At 39.9% G+C, this 23,856-nt stretch overlaps 1 pseudogene; it reads left to right on the forward strand.

Moving 5' to 3' along the window:
* Positions 1-2,081: 2,081 nt before the first annotated feature.
* Positions 2,082-18,241, forward strand: LOC142143089 (uncharacterized; annotated as a pseudogene).
* Positions 18,242-23,856: the final 5,615 nt, after the last annotated feature.

Consider the following 23,856-nt stretch of genomic DNA (forward strand, 5'->3'; position numbering starts at 1 on the left):
ATCCTGTTCTGCAGAATAAATCATCCTTCTATTTTTCCTCTAATACCGTGTCTGAGTGATTTGGGAACCATGTATTTTCACATTTGGTGGCAGGAGTGGGATCACTCATTAACAAGCATGGAATTGAAAAGGCACGGCAGAATGGAGGCAGCAGCACAAAGATACAGAAACACCAAGAAAAGAATCCTGCAGGAACTTTGTCAGGCAAGAAAAATTGACATCAACTCAACGAATACCACGGGGTCCACAATCAAAAAATTGGCTCAGTGGGATATAGAAAACCCTGGTGAGGAGGAGGAATAGGAGGACACGGTTCTGGACTCGTCAGGAGAATCCAGTAATGGAACTCGGGGGATGACAACCCAGGCAGCTGCAATAACCGTCGGCAATACGGAACAGCTGAAAATTTGGTTGGATATACTTGGACCAGGAGCTGCTGCACATGAGAGGGCAGCAGTATTGGTAGACCAGCCGTGGTACCTGCAATGGCATCAGTGTCAGTATTGGAAGGAAGACAGATGCTACGACTGGGATATCACGAAGTACCACACTTTGTGGAATCAGCCACTGACATTGACACTCACCTTTATTTATTTGAATCCATGATGGCAATGCATGATATACATGTGTCGGAGTGGTTGAAATATTTGATACTTGGTTTGATGGGCTGAGTACAGCAGGCATACCATGCCCTGAGCCCAAAGCAAGGAAAAGACTACCAGGAGATTAGGAAAGCATTGTTGTCTCAATATGCGGTCACCCCTGAATCCTACCGTTCTAAGTTCAGAACTATAGCAAGAAGCAGTGACTCTTTTTACACGGAATTTAGCAGTTTATTGCAAAAAAACTGTAAATGGTGGCTAGAAGAGAAGCAAGCCACAACTATAACGCACACTAAAAACATCTTTATATTGGAGCAGCTAATGAATAAAATGGCTCCAGAAATTAGGGAGTGTGTGGTGGACAAAAATCCCACTACCCCAGAGAAAGCAGCAGCATTAGCCGATAAATTTCTGGCAAACCGTCACTGATGGAGGGGACCTAATGGAGGTGAATGGGCGACTATTGGAATGACCCCACCCGATCAAGATACACCACCGACTACATCACCCCCCATGTCGCCATGAACCCCAGCTGCACACTCTAGTGTGCCCAGACCTCGTGGTCCAGCAGTATCCGGCCCTAGGAGGTGCTACACTTACCAACAAACGGGACACATACAAAGAAATCGCCCTTGGGGAGGAAGACCATTCTCTGGATTGAGACCAGCTGTGTCCTGAGTTTCAGTGTGCCAAGGAACATCAATTGAGGGTGGGGAGGGGTACTACCATCCTGATGCGCCAGAGGCGGAAGAAGTGGTCTATCAGGTGGAGATGGCAGCGGCAATCGGGAAGGCTCTCCCTGCAAATATGAAGGGACACCTGCAGCCTGTAAAAGTGAATAGCCAAGAACGGCAGAGACTCCAGGACTCAGGAATTCAATGGCTAAAGAATCAGAAAATCAAAATTTCAATGGCAGGACCCCAGATTACAGTTATCCCCATGGCCAGGGTTAATTTAGATTGGGGCCAGGGTTTGTGGGAGGTAAATGTGGGACTTTTGGATGGATTACTTACTCACGTTATTCTGGGGAATGATCTGGTGGGTGGATTTGCAAGTTACTTTGTGGGAGCTCTCACACAGAGTCGAGCTTTGGAGACAGCCCCCGAGGACCCACCCATACCAGCACCAGAAGTCCCTGCAGCATATGCTGCGGGCATATGCTGAGTCGGAGGGGGAAGACTGGGAGAAGTCAATGCAGCAGCTATTATGCGCATACCGCAGGATTCTACCGGGTTCTCTCCTTTTGAGTTATTATATGCTCAAAGGGTATGGGGACCTCTCGACTTAGTCCGAGAAAGCTGGTATGGGACATTCCAGGAACCTGAGGTTCCAGTCTTGGAATATGTGGTACAAATGAGGGATAGATTGCCGAGGTTGATGCAGCTCGCTCATTACCATACTTTGGGGATGCAGGAATGGTAGCGCCATTATTACAACCAGGCGGCTTGAGAAAATGAGTTAGAAGTTGGACAGAAAACGATGGTGCTAGTACCTCACAGAAAGCATAAGTTGAAGGTGACCTGGGCAGGGCCCTATACCGTACTGGACAGACAGGGCCGGGTAGATTACATTATTGCACTAGATCAAACCGGGAAGCAGGTTGGTACCTATCATGTTAATAGGTTAAAGGAGTATGTCACCAGGGAAATAGGGGCTGTGTCAATCTGCTGCCCACCTATGGACGACCCAGAGACCGACCCCATACCCGACATTTTCGCAGCAACCAAAAAGGACCTAGGGGTGGAGGTGGTGCCCATAGGCCAGCAGTTAACAGGAGCCCAGACTCATAAGATGAAGGGAGTAGTGGTGGTAGAGTGGCCTCAGTTCACCAGCAGGACTGGGTGCACTCTTGTAGTGGCCCATCATGTTGACACTGGGGAGGCTCGGCCTATTCGGCAACTCGCGTATCGAGTGAGTCCCGAAGTGTTTGACATAATCAAAGTGGTAGATGAAATGCTGGCACTGGGGGTCATTATACCATCCAATAGTCCCTGGGTGGCCAGTGTGGTGTTAGTGCCCAAGAAAGGCCGGAGTACACGCTTCTGCATGGATTATAGAAAACTGAATGAAGTGACAGTGACAGACTCTTATCCCATGCCCTGGGTAGATGAGCTTTTAGACAGGCTGGCGGCGGCTCGCTATGTGTCAACGTTGGCCCTTTGTAAGGGGTACTGACAGATACCCCTTACCAGGGAGGCACAGGAGTGGTCCGCATTCATCACTCCATTTTGACTATTTGAGTTTAATGCCATGCCCTTCAGAATGAAGAATACCCTGGCCACCTTTCAGAGTACAGTAGACCGTTTGCTGACAGAGTATGAGGAGTTTGCCCAGGCATACCTGGATGATATAGCTATTTTTAGTGAGACCTGGGAGGACCACCTGCAACATGTGGCCCAAGTATTAGCCAGGCAGGGTTAACGTCAAACCAGACAAATGTCAGATGGGGATGGTGGAGGTGTTGTAACTCGGGCACAGGGTTGATGGAGAAAATATTCAACCGAAGCCGGCAAACATTGATGCCATCCTGAATTGGCCTCACCCCACCAACCAAAAACAGGTATGCTCTTTCCTTTGGACGGCGGGGTACTATCGCAAGTTTGTGCATCACCATTGCCAAGCCGCTGACTGATTTGACGACCAAAAAGTACTCCCGACAAATTGACTGGACCTCTGATTGTGAGCAGGCCTTTTCCCAGCTTAAGAATATCTTGTCCCAGTCCCCAGTATTAGCAGCCGCTGACTTCCGATGGAGGTTCATTGTGCAAACATATACCTCGGGCTGTGGAATAGGAGCTTTCTTGAGTCAAGTGGGGGAGGATGGTTCTGAACGCCCAGTGGCCTATTCTCCCTGAAACTTGTTGATCGCCAGATAACATATGCCACTATTGAAAACGAATGCCTGGCCATAGGCTGGGATCTCAAAAAGTTGCAGCCATACATGTATGGATGCGAGTTTTCGGTGGTTACAGCTCATAATCCCCTTAATTGGCTACAACGCACCGCAGGGGACAATGAACGGTTGCTGAGATAAAGCTTTTCCTTACAATTGTGTAACTTTTCCATCTCTCACAAAAATTGTAAAGATCAAGGAAATGCGGATGGCCTGTCCCGTCAGCAGAAACCTCATTGCGCCTCTGGAACTGTCCAGCCAGTCTCTCTAACCAAAGGGTACATGGACTAAAAAGTGGGAGGAGGAGTGTAAAGCAATGATCTCATAGTGTATAAGAGACCAGAATATAAAGATTTTCTACATCGCTCTAAAATGCAACATAAGTGACCTGGGATTGAAGAGATGGAGCCCAAAATATATTTTTGCATGGAGCCCCCATTCTTTAGTTCCACAAATTCACTGTTTGATCCATTAGAGCAATGTACTGCTGTTTGTTTCATACTCTGGCAGTGAGCTCTGTTTCATCCCTGCTAGTACATTGTACATTGTAACAGGTGACAGTGGGCAATCATGTATATATTTCTTGCCGTTAATGATTCACAGGAACTGTTTAATGTTTATTAGAGAAGCTCAAGCTCGGTTCCCTGAGAACCAGACACACCCGAGCTTAGTAGATCCGAGGGCGCGCGAAAGTACCAAGCCGGCTCGGCTCGGGACTTTCGCACGCCCTCGGAATTAAAACAAGGCAAAACATCATTGTACATCGCCAGATTTTGGATCTTGTATTCTATAAGTACCGCGCTCCATGGCGATCCAACACCATTTCACAGAGGGACACAGAAGGGGTAGCACAGTTATTGGCAGTCTCTAGTGCAGTTGGGCAGCGTCATAGGTAGAAAAGAAAGAGGAGGGGTAGCAGTGTTCTTCAAAGTCTCCAGTGAAATTCAGGAGAGCTCCATTGCTCCAATGCTAATTGTCATTGCTGAAATAGAATGAATAGGTCTGGCAGGCTTGGTCTACTAAATCTGCAGTCACATTGTACTGTGTTATATAGGTAACATACAAAGAGGAGAGCTCCATTGCTAATTGTCATTGCTGAAATAGAAATAATTGGTCTGGCAGGCTTGGTATTCTAAATCTGCAGTCACATTGTACTGTGTTATATAGGTAACATACAAGCAGGATAGCTGCATTGCTCCATTGCTAATTGTCATTGCTGAAATACAAATAATAGGTCTGACAGGCTTGGCCTTCTAAATCTGCAGTCACATTGTACTGTGTTATATAGGTAACACACAAAGAGGAGAGCTCCATTGCTAATTGCCATTGCTGAAATAGAAACAATAGGGCTGGCAGGCTTGGTCTTCTAAATCTGCAGTCACATTGTACTGTGTTATATAGGTAAAACACAAAGAGAAGAGCATTGCTCCATTGCTAATTGTAATTGTGTGCATAAACAGCCCAAGTGTAGCCGGTGATACACAAAATGAGGATGCCACTTTGGAATTGCAACAGGATGAGGGGGATATTTGTGTAGTTGACAAAGGCGCTAATGAGGATGTTGATGAGGATGATGTTGTTTGTATAAGTCCTGCACCAGTGGGAGCAGTTCTTGCATGTGATAAGAAGAAGGCCATTGTCATGCCTGGGCATAAGACCAAAAAATCCACCTCTTATGTGTAGAATTATTTTTACCCAAGTCCTGACAACAGTTGTCTAGCTATTTGTAGCGTTTGTAAAGCCAAAGTAATGTAAGCATGTATGCCTATATAGACATGTATATGTATTACCTTCTAGCTTGCTGCTGTTTCATCAGTATTGCACAACGTGCTTGTAATCTGCACTTTATGTCAAAGGTACCTAACTATGTTATAAATTTTTGAGAAATGTGGCTGATTCGAAGCTCAGTGATGAACTTGGTTTTGCTTTGAAGTACAGTGGCTCTTTTTAGTGCATTGTCTGGTACCCTGGATTGGTCTGGGTCTGATAAAAGCACGTATCCCGAGGGGGGTCATCGCTCGTCACCGTGTATTAGCTGTAGAATTACCACAGTCATCCAAGGAATGGATGGAGCAATCAAATGAACCATGGCTAATTTCATGATCCAAGGACAATTCCATCTTGCACCACTTTTCTTTTCTGCCACTGCTGCGTGCCAATGTGTCCTAGATGTGCTAGGAACTGCCGTGTGTTTGTGTCATTGTTCTGTCGCTTAACATCCAGCCAGGTCGCTGCAGTCTTTGTTTGAAAGTGTATGAAAATAATATTGTGACCTGTGAGATTGTCAAAATTGACTGCAAATGACTTGGTGTTTTTGAGGTTAATAATAATAATGTAGGTGGAAAAAAAGCAAAATTACATGATTTTAGCAAAAAAATAGGGATTTTACAGATCCAAAATCAAAACCAAAACCAGAACAGGATGTTACTTATAGAATCCAAAACTCGCGAGATCCAAGATCTGAAGACGTAACAATGACGTTTCGTCTCATTTTCAATTCCAAGGGCGGCTTGGCTTGGTACTCGGATCTGCTAAGTTCAGGTGTGTTCGGTTCTCGGGGAACCGAGCCTGAGCATCTCTAGTTTTAATTGATGCCCCACTGAGTGCTATTTAACTGTTTTTCTATATAGCTATGATTTTATATGGTATGTATGTAATTAATAAATGAATATACTTGTTTAACCAGGAGCCCATTGTTAATTCTGGCATATTTATTTACAATTAGTTTTAATGTGGTTACACTGTCTATTGATACTTAAATAAATTGGAGCTCTTTTACTGTTTTTTAATCTTTCTATACCTAGTAATATTGAGGGAGTTGACACCCCCTCTGTAAAGAGCTGACCTTCTTTGTTTCATTACATTTTTAGTAAGTTCAAATTTGAACTTCCATATTTTGGTGTCAAAAGGGACTAGTGTGGAGCAATTTGGATATGATATAAATAAATTTGTTGTGGGAATTTTGTACATAATATTTGGCACTGGATTATTAGCTGGTATGGCTTTGAATGAGTACATTGCGCATGGGAAATTCTGTTGGTTTTTGTTTTACACAAATCTGTGCCTGGGAAATGGAAAAGCATGGGAGCAGACATTTGGGAACAAAGAACAGATATAGGCAAATGGGAGATCAGATATGTTGGGGCAGACATAGGGATTTTGGAGTGCAATAGGAAAGAAAAATGGGGAAGTTTAAAAGTTTCAATGGAAGCAGATCTGGATCTTACGACTGTGGATCTTTACTGTCAGTTAATTAATTCTGGGGAGTATGTGTATGAGCTCACTAATTTGGAATAAGAACAGTGCGTTCTCACTCCAAATTAGTGAGCTCATTTTACAATCTTTGGTTATAACCGGCTATGGTGGGGATGTGGAATATGCAGGCACTAAACAAATAAATTATAATAATAATAATAAGAAGAAGAAGAATAAGAATAAGAATAAGAATAATAATAATAATAATAATACATGTATATTTTATTTTAGTATATTTCCAAATTGATTCCATGATTATTTGCAGATTGTTTGCATTTTCTGCTGCTTTATAGTTGAAAAATAAAATTTCAGCTTCTCTTCGGTATGAAGGTGTAACTTAACTTTTTAAAGAACCTATACATTTGGCAACAAAGTAAAAAAAAAATACAGTTTTTTTTTTATCTGTTACGTTATGTGGCAGTAAATTGGGCATGATTGCCAACGTCCGTGAGGTGCGAAAAGAAGAGGTGGTGGTTACTTGATCTCACCAATCATGGCATCACGAAGACAGGACAAGGGGTATAATGATGCTAATTTTGTCACCTTTCTCCTGTCCACTCGGGATTCACTGAGATTAGAGGGGACTTGATCAAGTGGGTGGGGCATAGTGTATGATGCTGCTGCTTCCGGGAGAATTGCCTGCTCCCCCATGAGTCTGGGAGTCTCATAGACATTCAAAGACAGTAGAGAAATATTAAATAGGTAAAGGAGGAAATGTGAGACCCCAGATTACTAATTTTTTTCAACTGAATGAACTAATACTATGATGTGTCCTGTTGTGCTAATTACAGAACCAACCCCAACCCTGATTTTACCCCATTTGCCCCAGAGGAAGTTCCACTGCTGCCTCCTGCTCTATCTTTCCATCTGTCCTTCTCTTAAGCAAATGGGGGGGAGGATAAACTTGTTTTTGCTATAGGCTCTGTCTAACTCCTCTTTAATATCAGTAAATAACACATCATCTTACCTGTCATGGAAGGGGTAGATTAATTAAAAATGTGTTCTATTCCATTTTAATTGTGGCATTCTACTTTAGAAAGGAATTAGTTTGCTACAAATCCACTGAAACAGATTCTAAAAATGGTGCTGGAAAGTTTGTATTTAACTTGCAAGCTGTTGTTATCCTCTCTACTTATGTGGCACTTTAATTCAAAGTATGTACTTTAATTTCTGGTACCAGTTAATTGATTAAGATTGTGCTCTAATCAAGTCTGTTGATCATAGTCCCAGCAAGTGATACACATGAAATACTAGCTGCTTAAAGTGTAAACTGCTTTCTGTTATTGTATTTTCTTAAATAAAGGGTGATTACAGTCTGTCTTCCTCTGAATTTGGTGTAATGAGTCCAACCATGTACTCATTCAAAGCCGTACCAGCTAATAATCCAAGGCCAAATATTATGTACAAAATTCCCACAACTCAACCAAACCACACCACTATCCACTCAAATACCCCACAATTTTACTGACATCATGCCCCAATTGCTTTACACTATCCTCTTTTGACCCCAAAATATGCAAATCTGCTTCAAAATTTAGGTCTGTTTGAGTATGTCTTAAATAAGTTAACCAATAACATGAACATATTAAAACCCCTGCTTACTACAGTTTAATTATTAATGCAATTATATTTTTCTAGCGTGACCTTTGCAAAGTAATTCACCAGCTGTGAATTACTACAATTGGGAAAATCTCAATCTGTCAAAAATGATTTTGCTCATTTTAAGAGAAGGCACTTCCAGTTTTGGGACAGCAAACAACTAGCTAGTCTGCAGCACTCCGTCATACAGATCTGGTCCTCTCCTCTGTTGAAGCTGAACCGGCAGGAACTTTACATCTCCATGAGCTCAAAGACATGAAATTTGCCATTTTCACCTCTCCTAGGTTATATGGTTAGTAAGTGTGTTGAATATTCTCTTTAGCCCAGTGAGGAGTGTCTTGCACTAATCAAATAAGCTTTCTTCAGTACTATTTCCATGCATGCTTATGTGTACACTTCTTTCATCTTCATATTTAACACATCCACTGTAGTACTAGCATCTTTAAGCCGGTCAGTTCGGATGTTGGTTATATTTTTTTGTTTAAATTATAACAAATATTTATGACAGTGGTTATAGTAATAAAGCAGCTTGGTTTATTAACATTTTTATAAATAAAAAATATGTGTAGATTAAATAAAATTCGTTAATCCAAGTTATTCTAATGCACAGCAAATTTCCTTTTTTTTTTAATTAGCCCATGTTAAGATCCTGCTACACAGTTGATATTTATCATTTCGGAGCACAATCAGATCAAAATTTATTTGAAAACCTCAATGATCTAAGTGTTAATCTTAAACATCCAGAATATTTCCTTTAGTAACAAAGATCGGCTCACTTTTCAACTTGGCTTCATATATGGGTGGCCGAATTAAATGTGATTCAGATGTTTGGCACAAGGGCAGTGCTGTCACCACACACAGGCAGCTAATGGTCGTCTACTGTCTAGATTTTCGAACATGCTTGAAAATGTTCCAGTTCAAGTTTGATTAAATTGTTCTTGGCCATGTCAAACTGTTGTGAGGCAACGCACACGGTGATAACCGCAACGGTCTATTGAAGAACAATGCAGCCTGTATGGGCTGATCATAGAGAACCATATCTCAATTCATTGGCGAACGTCATTTTGGCGTCCAGGTTTCCTAATGTAAGGACACAAGTAAAAATCACTCTTATTAAGATTACTACTTTCACTGCCAAAGAGGAAATAAATACGACATGGCGCTAATGTCCAGGGGTGTCCAATAATGTGTCTCTTAATGTCCTATAAAATGCCTACCCAATACACAATACACAGTTAACTACACAAAATAAAAATATTTCCTACTCCCTTCATTTTAAAACATCTTCATTTTTTATTTAATCTTCTTTATTTTAGTCTTTTTTTCTTTTTATAGTCTTTTTGGATGTTTCATTGTCTTCTTTCTTCTGCTGTTTTACTTTTGGATCTTCTTTCTCCTGACTTTTGATCTTCTGCTGCTTTTCTCAAAGAATCAGATGCTTGAGAAGTAGTAGGATAACTATTTAAATTGCACCACTACTCTATGATTGGTTGAAGCCTTCAACGAATCAAAGCATAGATGAGAGTAAATGTAATAGTCTCTCCACTGCAAACCTCTAAAATCCATGAACAGTGAATAGGATCGTATTGGGTTTGTGTAACTTTGTGCAATTCACCCACCCAATGGATTGCCACATAATTAGAGAGTAATGTTTAAGTCTTATTTATTGATGGACAGGCTAGGACTCAATTTGTTAGGTCTTTATTGTAAGGCGCTTTCCCTGCTTCCGCCAGGCCATGTAGGGATGGTCACCGACCTTCGGTGGCCCGGTCACGTCCTGTTGCTCAGCAACAGAATTCTCTCTCCCCAGCCATCCTTCCAGCGCTACGGCGCATGCGTGTCCCATTGTCAGACAATAGGACATAATCCTAAACTCCGGTGGTGGTCTGTGACCGATGGAGACAGCTAACTAGCCGCCCTATATAAGGGATGCTCTGTCGCCATTAGGGTGTCAGAGTTTTAGGTCTAATCCTGCTCCAGCGTTCTCCCTTGTTCCCGTGCCTTGCTCCTGTTTACCTTCTCCCTTTTTCCAGCATCCGGTTATTCCCTTGGATTCCTGACTCGGCTTGGGTTTGACTACTCTTGCATTCCAATCCTGTTCTGCTGCTACTGTTTGGCTTCTGACCTCTGGCTTTCCCTGACCATCCTTTGGATATCAGTTCTGTACTATGATCCTGGGTGGCTTTGAACTCAGACCAGCTGACCACTCTCTGTTCACCTACCTACTTTGCTAGTAACTAACTTGGAAAACAGTGACCTGCGCGCCCCTTGCAGCAAAGTTCAAACCTCTTTGCAGGGTTCCCTGGTGAACACGAGTTGTGCATTAGACACTGCACCCCCTAGATCAGTAGTGCAAATTCTGGCAAGTAGCTACCATCACCTACTTGTATCCATGACATTCATTTTTTGCTGCATGCTTAGTTATTGCCTAATAAAAGCTCTGGGCTAGTTGTAGTAACAGCTAGACTATCAGACCTTCATCTCTATCACTGGCTGATTTTCTTACTGTGTGCCACCTCCAACACCCCAGGAGATGGAATCTGCTTCTATTAACATTTCAGTTTATATATGTACACATATGTATATATATATATATATATATATATATATATATATATATATATATATATATATATATGTATACAGAGAGAGAGAGAGAGGGAGAGAGATACTAGGCACTAGGCACCAATATCAATATCTCCAATCCTACAGCAGCAAACGAGTTAACGCAGATCACATCTTGGCTCCAGAACCTGTTTCTCAATATGTAAGTGTGAAATCACGAGACTAATTTAGGACTAAAATTAAGGTATTTATATAAATTGTGGACCACAAAATAGATCCCCTGGGTTTTGCCTGTCATAGCATAGCTGACAGATTTTGGAATAGGATATAATAAGATATCCACAGCGACTTAAATGCAGTTCAACTTGCTATACAGAAAAATACATTGCCTGAATGCAGACTCTGATCGCGGCTATAATGTGCATACTCCAAATATATCTTCTAAATAGCTGAATGCTTACATATCTTAATCATATCTGCTCATCTTATGCAAAATGACAAGTAGTGTACCTTAATGGTAAACATTTCACTGTGATATGCAAAGCCATATTCACAGAAATGGCTGTAAATGTGATGGTAGTTTAACAGAACATGACACGTGACTACTGTTATATACTGTACAGTTAGAGATTAACATAGTGTGAGAATTTGTACAAGCAAAGGCTGTGGGAAATGTTTAGTAGCACTTGGTTTTTTTAGAAAATAGGTCAGGTATGTTTCTAAGAACACTCAGATACAAACTTAAATCCAGTGACCGGAATATTTTGATAAAATGAAATATGTTTCCATTGAATTATACCAAAATTAAGTCTACAGCACGTTTCAGATCAGCAGATATTTCTGACTGCATGGTACACCCAAACTATGCTGATTTTTCACTGGCCAAAGAGGATTGTGGGCCTGACCTCTTTAAAACAGGGGATATGGTTAGGAAGTTGGCAGACAAGGGACCTGACTTTGTTGGATTGGGATTGTGGCCTATTTATCATCCTGTCTTGGTGTTTTGAAAGGCTCACAGTTAAACTGATCCTAAACAAATGAAGAAGAAAAAAATAATTTAACCCATACTTGCCAACTTTTAAGATCCGGGGGAGAAGTCATGTGACATGTGACATGGGGATAGGAGGGGGCATGGTGACATTATTGCATCACCATATAGCCCTGCCCCCACTATAGAAAGCCGAAATTCATGGCATTGAATGGAGGGGGCGGAGCCTAATGATGCAATTAAGCCCTGCCTCTCCATTCAATGTCCTGAATTTCGGCAAATGCGGGAGCTTTGCCTTCTCTTCCGGGAGTCTGTGAGGACTCCCCAAAATTCGAGAGCCTCCTTGGAATTCCGGGAGAGTAGGCAAGTATGATTTAGCCCCCTCCTATGAAAGGCACTAACAGTGCACATACATCTTAAAATAATTTTTCACCTTTGTAAATGATCCTTAATGACAGCAAAATAAGGATTTGCTCTAATTTGCAAATGAGTGAAGCCTTTAAAACTGTTCCATGTCACATTCAAAATAGGCCCTAAATTCCCTCGGACTTCTCCCTCATTATACCCCAACCACATATACAGATATATGTTGCCAAAAACATATAGCAATAAAAAAGTGAAAAGTGAGTACAAAAGTGATAACAACAAAGAAAATAGGTAATCTGGACCACCAACATGTTTCACATAGACTCATGTGTTTTCTCAAGGCTTTGTACGGGATTTCTTTCTCTGTCTCCCATTTAGTCCATTCATGTGTTTAGGCTGCAGGATCCATGCAATCAGTAAAGTAATTCAACTGTTACATCACTTGTGTGCCAGACATGTAACGAGAAGGTCAGAGAAAGTAGTTCAGCTTGTTGCACAGCTAGCACTACATCCCACCTCAACACACAATGAGACCGGTGTGTATGTAAGCATGGTTGTGTGTGTCCCCCTATATTATTATGTCCAAAATAAGTCCTGAAGTAAGGGGACATTGGGACACTCTCCTAATTTAACAAGTCACATTAGTAATTTAGGGGCCCATTTAGAGTTGAACATACATTATATCGTTTGCATAAAATATGCATTTTCATACTGCGAATATATAGCAAAAATACAATTATATACATCTGTAATTAGATTTTTGCATATCGTTGACTCAAAGAGGCAGAATGGGAAAGCTAGGACAAGGCTATTTGTGGTCTACGCCTATATCAACTCCCTTTCTGTATTTACTAAATAACTACCCTAATCAATAACAGTATAATTTGCTATTCTGTAATCTCCACATAACTGGGAATTCTGCTAATAACCTTCCTCACTAATTGACTTTTTCTGTTCTATGGAAAACAGCACTTATACAGATTAGTTGAAGCCCGAGCTATATGTAAATACAGGTGATAGTTGCCATTTGAAAGATCTCCACATTTCCTGGCTGAGAACTGCTATAGTGATTTCTGCCATCACAGATAATTAGGTTCTTTCTTTAGACTATCCAGTTTGCATTGTGAACCCTTAACACTTCTTCTTACTCCCTAGTAGATCCATTATATAATTGGCTTTAGGAATTAGTGCAGTGTGTCGATCAGTATTGAGTAGGGACAGGAGAGGGAGATGAAAGGTCTTGCTTCATCTGCCTCCTACTCTGTCTGCATGGTAATTGTATACTGCAATATAAGCTTACATGTAATTAAAGTCCTTCATACTTGGATATCTGGGGTGACATCACTGTCAACAAAACATTAATCTCACCTGAACTGGGGGTTGTCCATGACACTGGCTTCTTCCAACCTCACATCCAACCACCAACCAAATCTTGCAGCTTTCACTTACCTCATCATTATGGGCCTCAGCAGTAGCTACTTAGGTTAACCCCTTGCTCCATTCTCTGTCCATCTCCTGCCCATAGCTCATACACAAAACACACATAGAGACCTGAACCTTCAAGCCAAGCCCAGGCCTATAAACTTGTATCCCTCTCTTGGTGCCTCTGTATAAACATGGTAAAGTATTTCATCTAACTAATCTTTTTTGCTATCAATAAAAGCAGACAACAAACCCTTGAAATATGACTTCCAGAGCTGTCAAGAGTTATATATTATACGACATGTAACATTTTCTGCCTATACTCGTGTTTTGGGCTGCACGTAAGCATCTTATAAAAGAATACAACAACAGCTTTTTAAAAATACACGTTTGAAGGGTGCATATCGGCGGATCCATAAATACTTTGCCTTTTGACGAAAACTAGAGTGGCTTTAAAAAGCACTGTTCTCCGCGCATATAGCTGCCACTCAGTGTAGTCAGCAGGCGGTATTACACTGTAACAGGAGCAATTGGCTAACTGGAAGTTAGCTAACTGATTCAGAATGTGGTGTACATGGTGTATCATTGCATTTCTGCATACTGTGCATGCTCAGAAAGTGAACGTACGGAACTAGTCAGGCCTGCAACATTTTACTCCTCTGACTGCTTACACCTGAAGAGGTTTGGGAATGATACAGAGATGTCTTTTGAGACTTAGTAGTCGCCCGGCCATAAATTAGAATTTCCTGGGCATGTTGTAGCAAAGATAAAAAACATATAAATGTTTTTTGTATGCATGTCAGGAAGTTGCTCCTGTTTGCGTTCGCTAGGTTGCGCAAGTTTAAATTATGCTTCAAATAACTGCATTCATAACATAAAATTAAAGATTTTTGTACATGTTAGCAAGTTGGATATAAGTGCATGAAGGGAATGCCTGTTGTCAAGTTGATGCTCCTGCTTCTCATTCAGACCTAGGGGTAAATGTATCATACCCCGGTTTCTTCAACTCGCAGGAGTTCGGCGAGATGACAGCTAAAATTTAAAAGCGGCGCTGCCTTGTAAAGGGAAACTTGCCTTTACAAGGCAGCGCCGCTTTAAATTTTAGCTGTCATCTTGCCGAACTACCGCGAGTTGAAGAAATCGGGGTATGATACATTTACCCCCTGGACACATATTTAAATTTGAATATGGATGCATATGCATACATTCGCATGCAACTTTTGCAGGTGTAAATTATGCTTATGCTTGTGTTCCACTCTGAATCAGGCCCTAAATGTATGAATAAATGTATTGAAACTATATGTCATCAGATAGATAAATAGTAATCTATTGAAACTATATGATACCCGAGAGATAAGATAAGTAAATTTTTGCAAATTCTCAGATGATGCTGTTGACATAAATTAGATAAGACAAAGGGGAGTTAATTATTAGACTGCTAGAAAGAAACTGACTCTAATTCTATTCTCTACTAGATTATTTAAGCAGAATATCTATACAATGTAAGCCCTAGATGATGCGTGATTGTCATCTACTGTCATATATAATCATATGTTTTATAGTTAGATAAAGTACTACTGCCATATACTGTCTAAAGATAGTATTGGGTTACAATTAGCTTGTTTGATACTTGAGAAATGAGGAGTGAATGGTAGAAAATGTATTGGATTCTTTCTGGTGAGTGAACAGACAATATGTCCCAATCTCCTCAATATGAAGATTGATTTGAAGGAAACAAGTTATTCAATCAAGGGCAGGGTTAAATTCCGTGCTGATTCAAGTCTATTGTAAAACCTGATTAATTCAAATTAATATTTTGTTTTAGTTGTTTCAGTTAAATTTCTTCTAGTTGACTAGTTCAAATGATGTGTACTATTAATTAAACCAAAGCAAACAGACACATTTTAAAGATGGATGAAGGTATTCTGCACAACTACTTCACCACCATTTGATAACCAGATATTGAGTGTTCCATAACACAAAAGTAATATTTTGTAAAATAATAATAATAATAATAATAATAATAATAATAATAATAATAATAATAATAACAAATACATACATTAAAATGCATATAATTAATATATGCACCATACCCAGCACTTAGATCAATAACAATGGCTGATATTGCATAAATAACAGAACACTTCTTTAAACTTCATTGTTAGTTACTGTTAATGAGACTGCCAATAGTTATCCGTTAGGCTCGGTATACACTAAAGAATTTTCCAACCGACGTGTTATTTGCAATGACTTTCCCTTTGATCGAAGGTCCGACAGTTTGGACAATTAATGCGTACACACTAGTTACATTTTAGACGATTAACGGAAGACTGACCATCCGGGAAGCGACTTTTCGCCGCCATATCGTCGTAAGCAAAGATTAGAAACATGTACACACTTAAATGACTACGTAACAATATCCCCAAGAAATTTAAATAAGGGGTAGAGCATGTTTAATAGTAACCACCCCAAACCTCATGAAAAAAAACAAAGGCAACACGTTTCGCTAACACATGTACATTGTACATTTGTTCTCAACCTCAAAAAAAATTTTTTTTACTAATATGGATACTTTTGAAGAACGACAAGCAACTGCTCTTTCTCTGCTCACTGTGGCAAGAAGACTGCAAGTACAGACCCAAAGGGAAAGAAGGAGAAAGAATAGATCTTGTTGGACTAAAGAGTGGTTCAAGAGGAGAGACTCATTCTCTCATATGTCCCTGCTGCAGGAGATACGAGACAACAACCCTGTTGACTTCAGGAATTTTCTGAGAATGAATGAACCCAGATTCCAGGAATTGCTCTAACTAGTCACCCCCATCATCCAGAAGGAAAACATCCGTTTAAGGAGACCCATATCTGCTAAACAGAGACTGGTTGTTACTCTAAGATTTCTGGCAACAGGGTGGACACTGGCTGATCTGAAATACAGCACAGCAATTTCACTGTAAGCTCTGGGTTTGATAATACCTGAGACCTCTGATGCTATCATTGAAGTTCTCCATGAACGGTATATGAAGGTTGGTAAACATAAATAGTCTTTTTTGATATAAATGTATAATTTTATTTACATACATTAAATTTGCAATATATATATTAAATTTATAAAGTACAAACCAATAGAAGCAGGCAAATATACAGTTTAAAGTTGTTCATATTGCAACAGTTCGCTATTATCCATTTGTGATGATCTTCCACTGAAGTGTTGCATGTTTGAGCTGAGCATAGGGGTAGAAGTCAGGAATGGTTTTGACATGAAATATTGTCATCCCATACTACAATGCTGCATCTGTATATGCCGAAATGTGTGCGAAGGTGTCTGGCTGTGGTTTGCTGGCATTAGAATTGTATCCAGGTGCAAATCTTCCTTGGTAGCCCTACACAAGATGTCTCACACCAAACGCTTCATTTCCACTTGTATCGGTCTACTAGAACATTTTATTTTGCTTGCTAGCATTTGTCCAAGTAGATCAAAAGTGTGTGGTTCATTTTTTTTTGGCCATCAAATTGTTTGCGCATTCACCATCTTTGTAGTAGGCGCTTCACTTTCATCAACCTCACAGTGCCTTTTTTTTCCCTTTTCTGTTGTGTTTGTTCTGGAATTACAACCTCAGTTACATCATGGCTGTTGACTGTAACCTGGGTTCCCTGTCCAATAGTTGTAGTTGTCTCTTCTTGGTCATCAAATTCCATCATCAGTTCTTGTAACAGGACAGCTGGCTGAGTATTGATTAATTGAGAAAAAATTAGTACAATATTAAATGCATGCAAATAAACTCTTTCACTCATCTTTATGTTTCAGTTTCCTGCAACGGTAGAACAATGGCACATTATTGTGGACAAATTTGAGAAGCGCTGGACTTTTCCAAACTGTGGTGCTGTCATTGATGGGAAACTTGTGGGAATTATGCCTTCATTCGAAAGTGGATTTTTTTATTATAATTATAAAGAATTTTTCAGCATTATTTTACTGGCCATAGTGGATGCGAATTAGGAATTCTTATTTGTGGACATTGGAAAAAATGGTAAAGTATCTGATGACGATGCTAAATTTAAAAACAATGAGCTTAATATTCCAACCGTAAGTAATACAAAATATGGACTTAATTTTGTGTTTGTGGCGGATGAGGCATTTGCATTGCCCAACAATGTATTGAAACCTTACCCGCAATGAAATCTGTCTACGGAAAGGCGGAAATTTAATTATAGACTGTCACGAGCTAGGCATGTTGTTGAAAATGCGTTTGTAATTTTCAGTAACAGATTCAGAGTTTTCCATTCCTCTGTTGATCTGCGTTTGGACTAGATAGACAAAGTGGTGATGGCCTGCTGTGTTCTGCATAACTTTCTAAGACGAAAACCTCCTGTGTACGCAGTTCCCATACTTATGAGGACAACAATGTTGAGGAAATGGAGGTAGTTGGCTTGACACCTCTAGAGTCGGGCCACCTTAGAAATACAAGTGCCAGAACAAAATTAAACAGGGAGGCATACCTTCAATATTTTAACGGGGAGGGTGCTGTGCCATGGCAAAATGAGTGTATGTAACAATTGTTACATGTGCATGTTATGTGTGCAAGCTTTATTGTTATCATCATCATCATCATTTATTTATATAGCGCCACTAATTCCGCAGCGCTGTACAGAGAACTCATTCACATCAGTCCCTGCCCCATTGGAGCTTACAGTCTAAATTCCCTAATATAGACACACACTCACACACAGACAGACAGAGAAGGGGACAGACAGACAGAGAGGGAGAGACTAGGGTCAATTTTGATAGCAGCCAATTAATTTTAATAGCAGCCAATTAACCTACCAGTATGTTTTTGGAGTGTGGGAGGAAACCGGAGCACCCGGAGGAAACCCACACAATCACAGGGAGAACATACAAACTCCACACAGATAAGGCCATGGTCGGGAATCGAACTCATGACCCCAGCGCTGTGAGGCAGAAGTGCTAACCACTAGGCCACTGTGCTGTTATGAATTTCTACTGTAATAAACCTGTTACACAGCAACAGCGTAATATATTTTACTTACAGTTCCACTAGGAGGTATGTCATATACTTGGACCACATCAGTAGGAGAACTACTGTCTATCCAGGCTACAGGTGGACTGCCGTGTAATTTCATTTTCATGAAAGAAGAGCAGAAGGTCAAGGTACCACAGCTTTGGCACATAAACATCATCTGCACCTGCTCCTGATTTTTTCAAGGCTTCGACCTTATTTAGTAATTTTTTGTATACAGTCTGAAGGTTCTGTATTTTGGTCTTTGCCCATTACAAATTTTTTCCAGGATAATGTGGTAGGCATGCTTTCACAGGTTCTCGCATAGCCACATTAGGTGACATTGTGTTACAATATTCCATTGATTTTATTTTACACAACCAGAGTTGCGCCCTAAAAGTCTCAATGAAATCCCTCACGATCTCAACAGTGCGGTGACATTTTCAGTTTCTGTTTAAAAATAAAAAGAAAGAGTCATGGTCATGTTTTGTCCTCTGATAACATCAAAAAACTCAAATAAATAATGAATAATTACACAACCCTCTTTGTATGGCAATGAATGTAAGGTGTAAAACTCTCGTAGTATCATTTCGTATTTCTTGGACCACTAAGGTTAAATATATTGATATTTTCGCCAAACACGAATAGCCTTCCCCCACAATGCTCCATTCTGTACAGGTACCACCACAGATTGGTCAACAACTGAAATGAACGCCCATGTCTGAGTGTATAAAATTACAGAGGAGTCTGTCTGGTGTCGAGGAACGTAAGAAGATGGCGGATGAGGTGCAGGTGTCGGTGGGGGTGCGAGATGTAGCGGAAAAAATTGTAGAAGTAGTGGTGGGGGATGGAGAAGAAGAATTACAATGAACGGGCGTTAAAAGAACAAAGACAGTGAGCCTGAGAGAGATGGAGATGATGGTAAAAGTACTGGACCAGTACGACTACAACTGCAAAAGAGAAAATGCCGAAGAGTTAATACCAGAAAGGAACTAATAATGCAGAAATTACTAAAACAAATTAAGGAGAAGCTTGGAAAGAAAATAAATAATTTTACAGTACAGAAACGTTGGTCGGACCTAAAAAATAAATAACAACGGAGACTTATGCAAATTCACAGAAACATTAAAAAAGTGAGTATGACTGCTTGAAGGACTTTGTAGATAAACGACTGACAATATTATATAGTATATTAAAAATGTTGAATTATTTCCAGAAAGAAGAATGCACAACGACATGTGCTGCGTAGATACCGAAAATGTTAAATCTGAACACGCACTTATTAAAGCTGAAAATATTGATACCAAATTAGAAGAAAAAATAAGATGTATTAAAAGAAGATATTTGAAGTTACATGTGAAAACTGTAAAATGTTTTGGCGAGAAACGTATACCATTATAATAACCAAAATGGCGCCTGTTTTACAGAACCTATGGAGGTAAAGGGCACATTTGCAGAGATGCAACAAGAGGGACCACAACATAAATTTATTACGAGCAGTGTAGAAGGGGAGGACATTGGGACTTTATTTGGTGTTGGAAAATAACAAAACTTTATTACAGATAGAGAAGTTAAATGCTAAACTTTTTTTTTTCCTTTTGTCGTAGATACCATGGTCATATCGGACGACAGTTCTGAGGGTGAAAAGAGTGTTAGCAGTCCTTTACAGGTTGTGGTAGAGAAGATGGAAAAGCTTGACGAATATTTTAAAGAATTGAGGACAAAAAAACTTAATGGCGATATTGCAGTTTTTTTCAGAAGCTTATGCCACAAAGCACTAGGCACTTTCAGCATTAAAAAGTAAAATGTTATAGAAATAATAAAAATATGGTGAAACTTTTTATTTTATTATAAGCATAATTCAACAATAAATATGTTGCATGTACAATGTGGTTTATTCTGTGTATTTTACAAATATATGCATTAACAAGTAAATAAAGGTTCGATTATAAAACATCTTAGATGTAACTGTAAAGGGTTTTACAGATCACAGGTGCAAGATGCAGAACAATTTACACAGGTGTACTAATACAATAAAATACACATCTATCCACTTCTATAGAAAACACACAAACATGTGTTATATACAAAAATGTATTTAATTATACAGGCAGACAAATGCAATACACATATTTAACCTTTAATTAGTGTGTATTGAGTGTACACTCAAGTGACACATAGCTATAATTAAGGAGGCAGACATAAGCAATACACATATAAATAAAACTTTGTTTGTTTACACTGATAAAGGTTTATAATTAAACTGGCAGACATATGCTGTACACTTTAATACAATAGACACCTCTTATTGTTTTACCGCTAGAAGCACCTAATTACAAAAGGAGTGACGTGCTGACATCACACCCCGTGGGACTGGTGCAAGCATCAGAAATTAACATACACACGCCCCCAAAGGAGTCGCAGCTCGAAGAACTATCGGCACTTAGTCTTGGACTGATTGGAAAATTATACACACTACATGATCGTTAGGTGGATTGGTCGGAAAATATTAAACAGTACGACCAACCAAGAGAGCCGACAATCGAGACTTTGGTACAACTTTAGACCATCGGGTCACTATACACACTAACCCAACTTCCTACCGAACAGTCGTATGTCGAATGATTTGCCCGATTATTGGATGGGAACGCTTCAGCCTTATTGTGGTGTCACCCCATCTCTTGGTTTGTCAGAGAGACTTTGGGAGGGATAGGGTGTCACTGGACCTCAGGGCACAGTGGTTGACTGTGCAGTTGTGTTATTCACTTGAATATCATTTTTGAAAGCTTGGTGGAGTACACATAAAGATTTCAGTTGGACTTCAGTCCAGCTGCAGGTCCCAAAAGTAAGCGTTGTTTTCTGTTCAAGCAGCAATAAAGTGGAATATAAAGTTACACATAATTTGCACTTGTGGTCCTCTATGCACAGAGACGCAGATGGTGGGTGGGCAAGTGCTAGATATGTACACTAGGGGTAATTTGTAAGGCTCCCGAAGACCTAGTGCACAGATATGTGCTGCTGCTGACCATCAGCGTGTAAATTTAAAATAAATAAATACATTTTAAAAAGAGTTCCCCCACATTAAAATATTTACCACTAAACCAGGGGGACAATGAGCATGGTGTACCCCGGTAAAGTGGTATCCAGCACCAGGCTGTGCCAGGTTGGTCTGGTCCCAAATGGTTGGTACCAGGGTAAGAGTGTATAGTTCATTTAAAAAAAAATCATTAAGTACTGCTGTGGAACTACAAGTACAGGCATACTCTTTAGTCAGTGACTTGGCAGACCAGGCTAGCAACATGAAGTTCCACAAAAGTTCCTAATAGTTTAAAAAAAAAACAAAGACACACAGAATATAATATTATTGTAATGAAAATAAATACTACCCAAATTCCCTTGTGGATTGTAACAGTTTTACAACTTATCTGAGAGCCGAGTGTATCCCTCCTCTTCTTCTCTGCATTGCTCCATTCCACAAATTATACATTCCTAATGTATCTATACAAATGGAAAAAAAAACACTACAAAAAAAGTGGATTGCGCCTGAAGTACTTGTATTTATATTTTATATTTAAACTGTTACCCAGTTACTATATGAACCCAATGTAATGTGGCCGCCTGGAAGGTTCATCTCCTACAGTATGTTTTGAACTAGAGGCATTTTGAAAGTAAAAATATTTATTCTAAACATTCTTGCTGTAATGTTATTATAGTTCTTTCACTCTTACATAATGTCTGTCTTTATGGCGTGTTTGCGGTGACAGGTTCTTTCAGGTTGTAAGGAGTTAAAGAGTTGTGACCACAAAGTTCAAATATCAATCTTTTATTGCAAACAAGTAAAAATGTAATAATCACATACATAGGTTTGATAGTTCTCTTAGAAATATGTTTAATCAGCAATTATCCAGGTCCCCGCTCTCTCTCTCACTGGATAGACAATTGACTGGCACCATCACCGACGGTCCAGAATGAGGCAACTTGTGTTGCAGCAAAACCAGCTTTTATAGAGAGGAAACTAAGGGTGCCGGATATTACTAACATATAAGGTATAAACAGAATTAAGAACTTCTTATTGGTACAGCTATGAATAATAATGAATAATGAACAGTTTCACTTATTTGATGCAGGCGCAAAGCAGTAAAGTTACACCGGACTTTGCAGTACATGCGCAGTTAGCACTGGGACAACGCCAAGCTGATATATGTATATAGACATAACCCGGCTATGCCTTGATTACTAAGGCATTTCATAATACACGTAATACAAGTACAAGAATAATAAAATGGAGTTCGGCGGCCATTTTGTTTGACCTGTCACATAGCGGATTTCAGAAATGTTGACAATGGGAGGAATCTTACGGTTTGACAGCTGAATCACTCAACACCAGTGCACTCAGTAATATTCATTTGGACATGGATAAATAGTTAATCTCTTTGTAGAAACATAACAATCATGAAACAATCAAAAAAAGTACAGAAATATACTGACTTTTTTTTTCTGTTTCGTGTGTACTGTATTCTTATGTCACGGAGATGTTATTACACAATCAAAGCCAGTACCTGGTGTCATTATATGTGTGATCATTATCGGTTAGATTTCACCAGCTTGCGTGTAGTGGTGGTGGTGGGGGGGTAGGTTAAGGGAATAGATTGATTAAGGGAAGATATAGAATGTGTGTGTGTGTGGGGAGGTGGAGGCGTGGGTTAAAAGAAGTTATAAAGCAAATGGATTGCACATCAATGCTGGCCTATTCCTTAGAACTAAAAGTGCTTGTAAAAATCCCTAAGTTATTTTAAGCATACTTGCCAACTCTCCCGGAAATGTCCTGGAGACTCCTAAATTCCCGATAGGTATCCTGGCCTCTCGGGAGAGTAGCGCAACCTCCTGCATCTGCCCACTTCCTAGAGAAGTGGGCAGCATTAGAGCCGCCATGATGCCATTCTTATGGAATCGCTTCATCTTGACCCCGCCCCCTGCTGTAAAATGATGCAAATAAATCACTACGTTGTGGGGGTGGGCCAAAATGATGAGATTCGTCAAGCCCCTCTGCTCCCAGACAGTGACATCCAAAAGTTGGTATTATTTTAACTGAACACGTAAATATTTGACCATTTCATCTTTTTTTTTATTTTATTTATATGTTTTGAATTT

Source organism: Mixophyes fleayi, chromosome 3, assembly GCF_038048845.1.
Source record: "Mixophyes fleayi isolate aMixFle1 chromosome 3, aMixFle1.hap1, whole genome shotgun sequence".
NCBI classification, from domain to species: domain Eukaryota; kingdom Metazoa; phylum Chordata; class Amphibia; order Anura; family Limnodynastidae; genus Mixophyes; species Mixophyes fleayi.